The following is a 14,145-nucleotide window of genomic DNA, read 5'->3' as shown; positions in this document are numbered from 1 at the left end:
ACTATTACCACTGTGGTTTCACCATCACTTGAGTAGATCAGAAGGGTCCAATTAGGCATTAGGACAGACTAGGGCCCATGTTAGTGTCACCTGATGCATCACTGGTGCTCCGGCCCTAGAACATGCTTAGCACTGACATAGGAGACAACAGACCCATGTGCCATTACACATCAGATGACAGGAGGACGTGGCAACAGGAGGGCATGGAAGCCTATGCAGTAACTCACATGTAAATCTCCCAGTTTTACCCTTAGGTCTTGTTTTTTATGAAGTAATCCATGCAGCAAAAGCCATCTTCTTTAACCAGCCATTGAACTCAGAGCACCAAGAGTAATCTACTTATATAGCCTTGCTGATCATGCATCTGCACTCTTTATCAGCGTTTCCCTTCCAGCTTTATATCAATCTACAGCATGAATCATGTTCTTATAGCTTTCTCGCTGCCACAGGTCTCACCAGATCACACCGGACCCATAGAGTGCTATCAACTGGTAAAGATCCAATAATCTGATTCACGTATGTTGACTCTTGTTGAACCAGTAATAACTGATTTCCTCGTTGTGGAATATATGGAAGTCTTTTAATATGATTTATCATCCGATAACGAATTCTTGCAATGGAGACACTCCTTTTTGAAAGGGAGAAACATGTTAGCTGTTTGTTTGTTGTGTTGTTTGGGATTACATTATTCAGATAAAGAACATTTCTTATATAGACTATTGTATCTAGAGCTTTCTGTAGATTTATTTGAACTCTTTATGAAATATAACAAGTTAATTTATGGCAACTGGTTGGTTCTTTATTATATTATTTTGAGATGGGACAATAGCAGATAAATCTAGAATACTTTTTTTTTGTTTTGTCAGTACAATTAATAACAGCACCCTTGTGACTCCAGCAGGTTTCTACAAAAACTGAAAGATTAACTCTTTCCTTGCCTGTGCCCTCCTCCTTTCCAGCTGAACAGTTGAGCAAGAAACCTTCTCCTACTATATTAGGGCACGTTTCTTTTCCATACACCCCACATGTTTCTCTTTCTTCCCTCTAGGGCTCCTGTTATATATACAGATGTCGTTTTTTCACTCTATCATTTTCCTCTCTCTGCTTTTCCATTTCCCTGTATTGTAGGAGTTGCTTTGCCTATTATATACCAATATTGGAGTTTTACATGTTTGTGGGAGAGTGTAAGGATAGCAGCCAACATGCCACCATTTGGAAAGTTACTCTTAACACTTTGGTTGAGTCCCTAAGATTTGCTATTTCATCCCATCTGTTGTCCATGCTAAGTTATCCCTCACTGCTTTCAAATACGAATTAATGCACCCCTGGTCGATCAAATTTGTCATTTCACTTTGCCTCTGCTTTGCTTTGTCACATTTGTAGTCCCTCTTCCACTTTCCATTCCATCATTTTTTATGAAGAGAGCTATAATTTTTGTTTAACCACTTTGTACATGTTGTACATTTCTTTGCCCCTTATTTTGTCCAGTTACTAACTGTTATTTGTCACCATAATGCTGGCCCTGGCTTAATGAAGGGAAGAGCTGAAACACTGTGGCACTGTTAGCATGACAATAGCAAGGCCAAGGATGTTGATTTACCACACAAGCCTTTCCCTTAATGACATCAAAGAAAATGATGTCATATGCCTCATAATCCCTGAATATATTTCCAGGAAGTGATGTCACATTACCATAACCCTGAGGATTGCAAAGTAATCTATATTAGGGAAGTTCCATAATAATTGTATGATTAATATAGCAAAACAACAAAGACCAACGTCTATTTTAGATGATACCTTTATTAGGCTGCTAATATGGTCTTTGAAAATGGAGGGGCATTATTCTTGTCCTAAATTATAGAGAATGAGTGAAGCAAATGAGACACACCTCTCTTTAGGGGGGAGGGATTGGATTGATTCTCCCCTAACAATATTTTGAAAAATAGAGTCAAACGGTGTATTTTAATTTAGTATTTTCACATTATTGGCAAACAAATCCATAGACTCCATAAGAGCACTCATTAAATATTCAAGTACTTTCATGGTGTGCGAAGCCAATGAAACCTGATGCTCCCCAGAAGTTAATCCCATGTTATTCTAAACGTGCAATGGGTGCCCCCATATGTTAAAAATTACCTACTTTGTTGCAGGATCAGAATTTTGTCATAGGTGTCCCTCATGTGCCATTGGTGCCCCTAATAACAAAAATGACATACAATATCCCATACCAGAATTTGTATGATAATGCTGTACATATACTGTGAGAGACCCTTATGCCAGAAATGACTTCTAGTCCAGGGGTCTTCCACTTTTCTGTAGTCTGAGCTCTACAGTATTCAATGGAGATCATCCAGTACTACTAATAGTATTATAATAGTGACCACATCAGACAAAATTACATTAGTGCCCCCCACATGCAAGATTACCAGAGTGATCACCGCTACAGATCAGGTAGGATTACTAGCAGCAATGTAAAGAAGGCTTTGTCAATTTCGAATACCTGTACATGGGTAATATGTAACAGGCATAGATACAATGCACGATGGGTTTGTACTTTTCCGCAGGAGTAAAATTGACACAACGTGTTTCTCAACCTCCCTATGGATCAGGACAAGTAGATTTCTGCAGCATCTTGTCCCATGGGCATGTAGATTATTTTAGCAATTTCCACACCGATGCACTCTGTACAAATAATTTGATTCGACCGTTAAAATAGGCTTAGAAGCTTGGCCAGGCAATTAAGTCTGAACCTCCGCAAACAATCAATTGAGTAATGATTCTAGTCCAATGTGATTTCTGAGTGTCTTATCTCATTCTAAACTATATTTTGATGTGGAGAGATCTTCAGTGCACGTGCGACAGACGCAGACCTGAGCAGTACAGCCACGGCAGAGGTCGAAGTATTTCCAATAGTTTTTATACTTGCTTAAAGTGCTATCGCAGCCTTTGCTTTATTGCACATTAAACCACATTTCAAATGTGCTGCCATCTTGCATTTCGGTGTTGTACATTTTACATTTAAAGCGACTGCTCGAGTATGCGTAGCTTTGTTGTGAAACTGGCATAACGAAGCGAGAAGCTTGTACTGCATCCCGTTGTATCTATGTCCCAGGTCCGCTTGCATTCTTCTCAGGCTAGGCATTTGATTGTTGGCAGCTTTCCCGAGTTTAACATTGTACAGGACTTAATATCCTCTGCTTACTGCATTATAGAAAATGCATAAAATAAAGTTAAAATTGAATTGAATTTAGCATTGCATGCTCCATTGGCTCAGAAAACGAAGCGATGGTCCGATTTGAAATTCACACTTGGAACAATTTTTTTGTTTGCTATTTTTTGCATTAATCATTTGTTAGACTTCAGTGGGCATTTTAGAGCGTCTCGTTTCTTCCGCAATTGTGACTAAAAAAGTAATGGAGGTGTTTCCAACAGGACTATACACTTGTTGTCTTCGGCAGCACCTCCCCCTGCACACTCCCACATTAGAGTGAAAGCAGCGCTCAACAGTAGAAGTAGGCGCGTCAGAGAAAGCTCGAACCTGACTCAGGCCACAGATATTCCTTAACTCGGGCTGAAAATAAACTGAGCTTTGAATTGTTGATTGGCATTTGCTCTGCTGCACCCAATGTGGCTGTATGGTGGGAATCAGGAAGAGGGGGGGGGGGGGGCGATTAGTTCTTAATATAATTTAAAAAAACACTACACCTCCCCTTTATTTCCCTGCCTTCCTTTGCACAGCACACCTGCATGCAACAGAAGGAGAAGCTGGAGGTAGGCCTCAAAACAGCGCTGTGCACCTGCCTTCGAATTGCAGCGTTTGTTTGAGGCCTGCTTCCGAAAGGAACGTGGCCTCACTGGCAATTGAAGCGCGTTGCGCTTGAGGCTGAAAATGGCGAAAACAGCAAGTAAAGATGAGAGAGGGAGTAGAAACAAAACTGAAACTGAAGCCCCGCGGCTTCTGTGACCCAGGGCAAGCCCCCCTGCCTTCGGTCACTACAAGGAACAGAAATGATAAATAAACTAAAAGTGACAAAGTGATGAAATAATAAAAAAGACACTACAAGGGACAGAAATTATAAACTAGAAGTGAGAAAGCGATGAAATAATAAACAACGCGTATGCTCGTGTTAGAGCTATTAGCGTCGTAAACTCCTAACTAGACTTTTTTGCCAGACAAATTAAAAGTAAAAAACGCAGCACGATTGCGCTGTGTAAAATGCAGCGCGATCGCGCTGAAACTGAAAATAGAAAAACGGAGGACAATTGCGCTGAGTGGAAAATAAAAAGATAAAGTAGTCTAGAAACCATGCTGAAAACACAGAGCCGCCTATGTTTTCAGGAGTTTACCACCGCTGTGTGGGTGGGCTAAACACCGGAAAAGGCATGAGGTCTGCATGCCTTTCACAAATGAAAGCAAGCGGATTTTGAAAGGCAAGCCCACAAACCAATGAAAGTGGCTGAGGTGATGTGGGCGTGGTTAGAAGCCCAAAGAGAGATTACTACAGGGGACGGAGCGTTTTGCGCTTGGCCCTAAAAAGGACTATTTACTCCAGTAGTGGAGACGTAAAAGAGGAAACCAAAATGAATTAAAAGATATTGGAGAGAAAGAAAAACAACTGTTTATACAGCCATTAACACTGCAGAATTTTTCTTAATTAATCACTGCATATAGTTTAAATAACATAATTTCATTAAGTATAGGAGGGGGACAGAGATGTGGGAGTAGCGTGTGCGGTAAGAGGAGATAAGTACTTGGTTTAGGGTGCCGCTGGCACCTCACTTACACTTTCTGATCACATGTGCTCAATAAAACCTTTCAAAGGAATTTGATAGTCACTGGTTTTATCAAGTCTTGTTTACCATACAGTGCAGGATTTTGGTTGAGATAGACCTGTTGTAGACTTACCAAGAATGTACAGAGAACACACAGCCCGTCCACTGCTTGCCATTGGTTACTTTTATTGTTACTCTTATTTGCTTGCTTTTTATTCAGTTGTTCTCTGTGTCCCATCTTAGCTTGTCCCTCCCCTTGACTGTGGCTTTGTTTACCTTTCTTTTGATTGGCTGATTTGTATTCTTCCACTGCTTACTTTTAGAGAACTCCATTTTCCTTTTTGGTTAAGCACTCAATGAGAATGCATATGTTTTCATGTTTTCTCCCACTTTTCAATACCCGCCACAGTGCTATATGGTTGTTCTCTCCTTCGTGTGCTGCTCGGTCTCTCTTGTATGCTTCTCCCCCTTCCCCCTTGCTGTATTGCTCTCTCCCTTGTGTGCTTTTCCTCCCTACCCAATCTTGCTCTCTCCTTTGGGGGCTGCCATCCACCACCACCCAGCTTTACTTTTAATTACCCCCACCACCCACACCTCCATACCACCTCCAGTCCTTTTTCTTAAAAATGCATTTTGGAGGGTGCAGCTCAAATTGCTGCCAGCCTTACAAAAAAACATTTTTGCACCACTCAAATGTAATATATTTTTTTATTTAACATTCCATACTGGATCGGTAAATAAAAAAATGGTGCCTCTGTCTTTTTGGAGGTGCACACATACGTGGTGACCTGATGGGCACACTACCGCTATGACGTATGCACGCAACTACAAAATGATGCAGCTGCCAGTAGATGTTGCATGTTTCCACCTTTTATCCCCTTTTCTTTTTTACTTTTGGTCAGTGCTGCAAAGTATGAGAAAAAAATGTTTTTCTAATCTTTTACAGGATAACAAAACTGCATTGGCAAAGACAAGTGTTGTACAGCAAAACATAACACCTATTTAGTCTACATTGTAATGGTCCAGTTGCGAAACGTAATGCTTCCGCAAAATTGCAGTAACCGTGTCCCTTTGAGCAGTTCTCCAAACAGTGTGCGTCTAAGCACAGGTTGTCTGGTATGGATGAACCTAAAAATTCCCTATCCTGTGCGAGCTGCATATATATCTGAACCAAAATCTCGGACTTCCACAAATTCTTTATTTATGTAGCAGCTGAAGTTCGGGACAAGTTCACATTTTTGACTCAAAGTTTACAATTTTATGTGTGGAGTTCCCATGATGGTGGCTAAATAAACAAAGCCTTCTCCTCATGTCTGCCTTTGCTAACTTACATTTAGACTTATTGAATTGTGTGAACAAGGGGAGGCAGATTGAAAGTGTACTGAAGAAGTAGACCAGAGAAGATAGACAAAAATTGGGGGAACCATCGCCACCATAGTCACCATAGTTTTTTACACTAAAAATCATTACCATGTTACACATTGGTAACCTTAGGAATCCTAACTTTTTTATAGCACATTATTTGACAAAGTGTACAGGACTCTAAAAACCAAGAATATTAATAATAATCTACTGCTGTTGCACCACACATGTTAGAAACCGGCTTACTGGTTGACAATACTGGTCAGGGTAATGCACAAGCAAACTCCAAATTAACCGGTAATCAGGCCCCTGGTAGCTTGTCAGAGAGCAGTCAGGCTTAAATTAGAGGCAATGTGTAAAGTATCTATGCAACACTTCAAACAGTAAAACAGTGGAAAACCCACACAAAAAGATTCCATAGAGCTTAATTTAATAATTTATATAAGACTAAAACTACAAAAATCCAATCAGTAGAACATGAGTTATGATTTTTTAAAGAATACACTGCAATATAGTTCCTAAAAGCATAAAGCGCCAAAAGCGGCTACCTGGTTGTACTGGACTGTGTCAAAGTCAAACGTTCACATTGACTCCAATGTAGTGAGGGTTGGATACAGTCCCAAATTAGTCCTGCTGAACTTTTACCTTCTCAAGTTTTGTGTCGAGTCCTGTTTGCATTGGAGAGGGTCGCAAGGAACAAGGAGAGCATTGCCGGTGGCAGTCGGCGTGGTGCAAAGAGCAGGCTGGGTGTCGCGGACAGGTGGGAAGGAACTTCGTGATGGTGGTCGCCCATGGGCTGTCGATGCTGATGTGTGAAGAGATGGACTGGAGGTAGCTTGTGCTGATTTTAAGTGCAAGTGCCATAGTTCCGGTGCCAACAGGTCACAAAGAGTCTAAAAGCTTCATTTCAAGAGTTTGTGACCCACACCAAGGGTCTTAGGACCTGAGAGGCACCCCTTGGGGGTCAGGAACTTGCTGAAGATGGATCCAGGAGCTGTTGTGGAGCCTTTTATATCCATGAGGCTCAGATCAGGAGTCTAGCAGATTAGGCCTTTGAGTCATTATGGAGGTCTGGGTTCAAGATGAAGTTGCAGGTCCAGTTTTTCTTCCACAGGCAAAAGGGCAGCAGGTCAGCACAGCAGGGTAGCAGTTAATTTAGAGCAGCAGTCCAGCAGAGTGACAGTCTCTGTAGGAGCCCAGATGTCCTTCTTCCTGGCAGATTATCCACAGGTCCAGAAGTGTACTGAAGAGTTGATGCCTGAGGTCCTTCTTTCATACACCTTTGTGCCTTTGAAGTGGTGAGAAGCTTCTAGAGGCATGTCTTTGAAGTGCACAGATGCCCTACCTTCCTGTCCCTGGCTCCAGAATAACTACAGGGAGTATTCAGCCCTTTGTATGGAGACAGGACACAGCCTATTGAGGTGTAAGTGAGGCTGGGTCCATCTCCTCCCTCCTGCCAGTGGTGGGCCATCCAGTCACATCTAAGCTCCCATTATGTGTGGCTGTCTAGGAGGAACCCACAAAGCCCAACTGCTAACTACATCGAGTCATGTGTCCAGAGACAGGCTCCAGGCACCAAATGGCTAAGGCAAGAAAATGCCAACTTTCTAAAATGGGCATTTTCAGAATTGTGATTTAAAATTCGACTTCACTGTAAGTTAGAATTTTGAATTAGGATTCCAGAGACACCAAACATGAACCAATATAGCTTCCATTTGGAAATTAGACTTATAAAATGTAATAAGGCAACTCCAATGTTATCCTATGGAAGAGGTAAACATTTCGGTAGTGAAAAATGCATTTAAGAGTTTTTCACTACCAGCACATGTAACACTTAAAAGAAAAGTGCATATCCAACTTTTTAAATACACTACACACAAACACCTGAAGAAAATCAGTGTTAAGGGACTGAGAGGAAAAGTAGGCCTGGACTATATTTGCATCCTCCCTGCCATAACACAAAACACATGAGTGAATAAAGCACACTAGGGTTGCCCAGGGTTTATTACCTGGATTTTTAGGAATCCCAGAAAAGATAAAGCAGATGGCACACGTGGTGTCTTAAACACATGAATGGTGAATACACAACTACATGCAAGGTTCACTGCCTCCTACATTAAATACATACCATGCACTGAGGTAGGCAACGCCCCATGAAGCAGAGAGATGAGGGTGGCCTTGTAGTCATACACTAGGAATTTAAAAAAGGTTTAATGAGGCCATTACAAACATGCACCAAAATGGTGGAAGGGCCCTGGTAACAGGACCAGGATTGTTACTCACTTCATCAAAGGTTACTCCCTGCTGGTACACCTACTGTGGACATCTGGTCTCCTCCTGATGATGCAGGAGTTGGTAAGGTGCTCTGTAATTATTTCATGAGTCGGTGCATAAAGATGGCCAAAGATGAAGCATGACATTCGGGGGTTGTGTGAGGCCATACCTTCCAAAATTTTTAATATTCCTGAATTTTCTTAAATCATGCAGAATTGATAACTGTAAGGGAGTCCAGCATTGACTAAATGTAGTCTGCTTCGTCTTTTTTGGGATTCCCAGACATCTAGGTAATATCCCTTGGGCAACCTTTTAAATACACTGCAACCTGCCCATAGAAGTATCTAGGTCCTACCTAAGGGGTGTCTTATATGTATTATAAAGGAAGGTTTGGGCCTAGAAAGGGATTAAATTTGCCATGTTGACATGACAGGTTAAAACTGCTCACACAGGCTCTGCAATGGCAGTCCTGAGATACATTTAAAGGGCTACTTAAGTGGCTGGTACAATCAGTGCTGCAGGTGAACTAATAGTATTTAATTTACATGCTCTGGGCCTGGTAGTGCACTTTACTAGGGACCTAAAAGTAAATTAAATATGCCAATTGGATATAAGTCAGTGCTACCATGTTTTGAGTAGAGAGCACAAGCACTTTAGCACCGGTCAGCAGTGGTAAAGTGTGCAGAAATCTATGGCCAGAAAAAACGATTTCAGCAAAAATAGGAGAAGGAAGGCAAAATGTGTGGGGATGATTCCACAGAAAGGACCAGATCTAACACGCATTATTTGATAAAATGTACAGGACTCCAAGAACCAAGAATACTAATAATAAACTCCCCCTGCTGCACTGTGCTATGGTCACAAAATGTGTGCTACTGTACATCGCAGGTGTTCGTATTAAGTAAAATGATGGTGCTCCTTTTATGGACCTTCAAATGTTAAACAGGCAGCCTTGCCAGGGATGGAACCTGTTTTCTGCAGGTTGCACACAAGTTGTTTATCATAGGCAGGTTAATAGTTTACCATCACCGCTAAGGAACCAGTTTGGAGGTAGTTTTCTTTCAAATGTCCTTTGCAAAATGCTCTGCATTGACAGTCTTTGTTGTAATGATGTCCCTCACAGTAGGGTAGTCACCAGCCTGGAGCAACCACAACAGTGGCACAAAGAGGTGTGAGGTTTCTGCACTTGTCTGTCATCTACCCAACTGAAAGTGTGACTGTTAGACCTGACAGCCTTTGGTGGTCACCCCTAACTTTTTGCCTGCCTCCATCCACTTTTTGGACACTGTTTTTGCTGGTTTTAGGACTCTGCACACTTTACCACTGCTAACCAGTGCAAAAGTGCATATGCTCTCTCCCTTAAAACATGGTGACATTGGCTCATACCCAATTGGCCCTAGTAAAGTGCACTACAGGTGCCCAGGGCCTGTAGATTAAATGCTACTAGTGGACCTGCAGCACTGGTTGTGCCACCCACATAACTAGCCCCTTATCCATGTCTCAGGCCTGTCAGTGGAAGGCCTGTGTGTGCAGTTTCACTGCCAATTCGACTTGGCATTTAAAAGTACTTGCCAAGCCTTAAACTCCCCTTTTTCTACATATGTCACCCCTAAGGTAGGCCCTAGGTAACCCATAGGGCAGGGTGCTATGTAGGGAAAAGGCAGGACATGTACCTGTGTAGTTTATATTTCCTGGTAGTGTAAAACTCCTAAATTAATTTTACACTGCTGTGAGGCCTGCTCTTTCCATAGGCTAACATTAGGACTACCCTCATATACTGTTTGAGTGGTAGGTTCTGATCTGAAAGGAGTAACAAGGTCATATTTAGTATGGCCAGAATGGTAATACAAAATCCTGCTGACTGGTGAAGTTGGATTTAATAATACTATTTTAGAAATGCCACTTTTAGAAAGTGAGCATTTCTCGGCACTTAAATCGTTCTGTGCCTTACAATCTATGTCTGGCTGGGTTAGTTGACAGCTCCCTTGTGCATTTCACTCAAACAACCCCAAACACAGGATGCTCAGTCATACCTGCACACATCTGCATACTGAATGGGCCTTCCTAGGCTGGGAGGGTGGAAGGCCTGACACTTACTTGTCAAAGTACAGTGGTCTGCCCTCACACAATGGACTGCTAAACCCACAACTGAGATCCTGGCAGACAGAATGAAACTGAAGGGGACCTTGTGCACTTCTAAACCACTCTTTGAAGTCTCCCCAACTTCAAAGGCACATTTGGGAATTTAAACAGGGCCTTTGACCCTACCAACTCAGACACTAATGGACAAGATACCACTGGGGAAGAAACTCTGAACCAGAACCTGCAATCTGCCAATAGAAGCTGCCTGGCTGCCCTGGACTGCTTTTCTGAGAAGGACTGCTGCCTTGCCGTTGCCCTGCTGCCTTGCTGCCTTGCTGCCCTCTGGCTCTGCTGAGAAGTGCTCTCCAAGGGCTTGGATTGAGCTTGCCTCCTGTTTTCTGAAGTCTCAGGGCCAAAAAGATTTCATCTCTGCAAAGAACTGCTTGTGCGGCGAAAAATTGACCCACAGGCTGCCGAAAGCAACATACAGCCCGCACTGTGGCGAGAAAATCACCATACGCTGAACCGGAATGATGGCGCCTGGCTCCCCGAGTGGAGATCGATGCAGTGCCAGCATTGCGACTGGAACTCCGACGCATGGCCCACTGGATTGACGCATTGCCGAGCCGGAATGATGCAGTCTGACTTCCTGTGAAGAGGAATCGATGCAGCGCCTGCTGTGCAACAGATATTTCCCTGCATCGCCCACCGGATCGACGCAGCTCCTGTGAGTTCGTCCTGCACACCCAGGATTTCTCCACATCGTCCCTTGGGCGTCCAAATACCCCGCAACCCAAAGAGGATCCAAGTCTGCGTGCCGGAAATCGACGCAAGGCCCTTTTTGTGTGGAAAATATTGACGCATCATCTGTGTGCGCCTGGAGAAACCAACACACACCACCCTGTTTTCCATGCATCTCCTCCTCTGCAGTCTCTTGAGGATAATTTAGACGCAAACCAGGTACTTTGTGCTTGTAAGAGACACTTATTGCTTTTAAGAATGCAAGACTCTTTTTTTATCATTTTCTAAAGTGATATTTCAACGTGTACTTATCAAATATTGATCTTTTGACCTGCATTTAATCAGATAAATATTCTATATTTTTCTAAACCTGTGTGGTGTATTTTTGTGATGTTTATACTGTGTTATTGCATGACTTATTGCACAAATACTTTACACATTGCCTTCTAAGTTAAGCCTGAATGTTCAGTGCCAAGCTACCAGAAGGTGGGCATAGGATCATTTGGATTGTGTGTGACTTACCCTGACTAGAGAGAGGGTCCTTGCTTGGACAGGGGGTAACCTGACTGCCAACCAAAGACCCCATTTCTAACAGTGACCAAGGAAGACAAAAGGCTAGGCCTCACCTAATGGTCCCCTTTACCTTGCAGAACAGCATCTGCAGTTTTCACCCCTACCATTTCCCACAGAACAGGGCTTCAGGAAGCCTAATCAGCATCCCCTTGCTTACAAAGTGTTCATTACATTTATATAGGGAGAACAATCACAATCTGTCACCTGTGACCATCCTTCTTCACCTCAGTGGCTGGCCCCGTACCCTCCAGCCACAAGAATGGAAGCAATACACTCTCATTGTCTGGGTAAACTGTCCTTGCCGTCCATTTTGTGTTATGTTATACCAGAGGCATCCAAAATAGATCACAGTTTACTATGTAATTAATGATGGAAACCAGACTTGACGATGAACATCAAAAGACACCCTCTGCAGCATTTGCAGACATTTCTTTTCAATGTTTGCATTATTTACCAATGTATTTTCTCATATTGCTTTGATCATGAGGTTGCTCTTTGAGAGCATTCTAAAGTGCTTGATATTCACCTGTATATGCACGTAGCCATTACTTAACGCTTTCAGCCCCTGAGCCCAGCAGCAGAACTTGCTGGAGTGTTGGTCTAGTAGTAGCATAGTAGTAGATAAACTGTTTGTGTGATTCAAGTGTCTACCAAAAGTATCTAATATAACCCTATATTTTGAGACAAACGGTTGTTTCTTTCTACCAACTTGCATCCTCAAACTACATTCTGTCTTAAAAAAGACACCCTTTAAATCCCTAAAATATGGCAAGAAAAACTGACCTTTATTAAAACTTCTGATTGTAATCTCTTGTTTTTCCTTTCAAATGCCCTTTTGTTACTTTTAATGCCCTGTGCACCTCCTCTCTCTCTGAGCTGCCCTTACCTAATTTGCATGCATTTTTGCACACGTCTATATTGATGTATTTCTGCTGTTTGCCCACAGATCATGTCATCTCATCCTCTCATCCTTTGAAAGTTATAGCCTGCAGCCTCACAATATGTAATCCTCCACATCCCATCTATTAACTCCACCAACAATGTGCATGAACACACATGCCATCACCTCAACCCACTAATGTTCACACCTAACTCATATTGATTTAATCCATCACAAAGAGACTGGAGTAAATGCATGAAGTGGTTTCCCCAAGAGCACAAGACTAATCCCAATAACAAACAATAATCAATACGTTTTGCGTTCCGAAGCAGCATGCTGCCCAGCGTAAATTGCTTTAATACATTGTCAGTAGTAGTAAGCACTATATAAATGAAATTACAATATGGCCCAATAGGTCCCAAAGGCTAGACCTATTCTCTTTACCAATGCTTGTTTCCTTTGTAGTTATTCAACTTCCTTGAGAGTTATACTCCTGCAACCTCACAACAGCTAATTTCTTATGGCCCATCTCCGAACCCCAAAAACCATCTGCATTAGGTACATAATGTTTATACCTAAAAAAATCATTTTGGAACAGCGCACATCCTGTGCTAATGTTTTGCTAGGTGCGCTCATGTGTGTTAATGACATCATAAGCATCTATGAGAGCGTCTTGAAATACTTATGATTGAGATGCGTGAAGTAGCAAAACTAATCTTTTTTGTACAGCGGACATCCTGAGTTTATGTACTGTAAGGCGCTCATATCAGTTAATAACCGTATTAGCATATATGAGCGTGCCTTGAAATACTTAAGCTTAGGATGCGTATAGAACAAACACTTTATTTGTATTCATGTGAGGTAGCAAACATCAAGTTCCTAAAATTCACTGCCTTTTTAAGGAGCTGAAATTGCCTTGCATCTAATGCTACTTCGCATGTTTTGTAGGCATCTGGGTTCGAAACTTGGCCTTGGCTCCAAACGTGCATCCTCTAATTAGTGCTAACTTATATCTTAATTTGTGCTCACTGTTTAAATAACAGATAAATTGTGTTTGCTCACTTTCTGTGCTGTAAAAACACTGGTTTTATTTTTTGTATAGCCCACATACTGTGGTCACATATTGGCAGGCGCTCTCAAAGGTGTTAATGATACACTAGCCCATATGATAACGCCTTGAAATACTTGAGCTCGGGGTGGGTGCCATACAAAAAAAACATTTTGGAACAGCGCACATCCTGTGCTTACTTTTTACTAGGTGTTCTCATATGTGTTAATAACATCATAAGCACGTATGAGACCGCCTTAAATTCTTAAAATCGCGATGTGTGCTGTAGCAAAATTAATCTTTTTTTGTACTGCACACACCCTGAGCTTATGTATTGCAAGGTACTCATGTGTTAATGACCGAAGTGCCTTGAATTTCTTAAGCCAAGGATGTGCGCTTATTAAAAATGAAT

Source organism: Pleurodeles waltl, chromosome 2_2 (assembly GCF_031143425.1).
Source record: "Pleurodeles waltl isolate 20211129_DDA chromosome 2_2, aPleWal1.hap1.20221129, whole genome shotgun sequence".
NCBI classification, from domain to species: Eukaryota; Metazoa; Chordata; class Amphibia; order Caudata; family Salamandridae; genus Pleurodeles; species Pleurodeles waltl.
The sequence above is the reverse complement of the archived record's forward strand: the minus strand, read 5'-3'. Positions refer to the sequence as shown.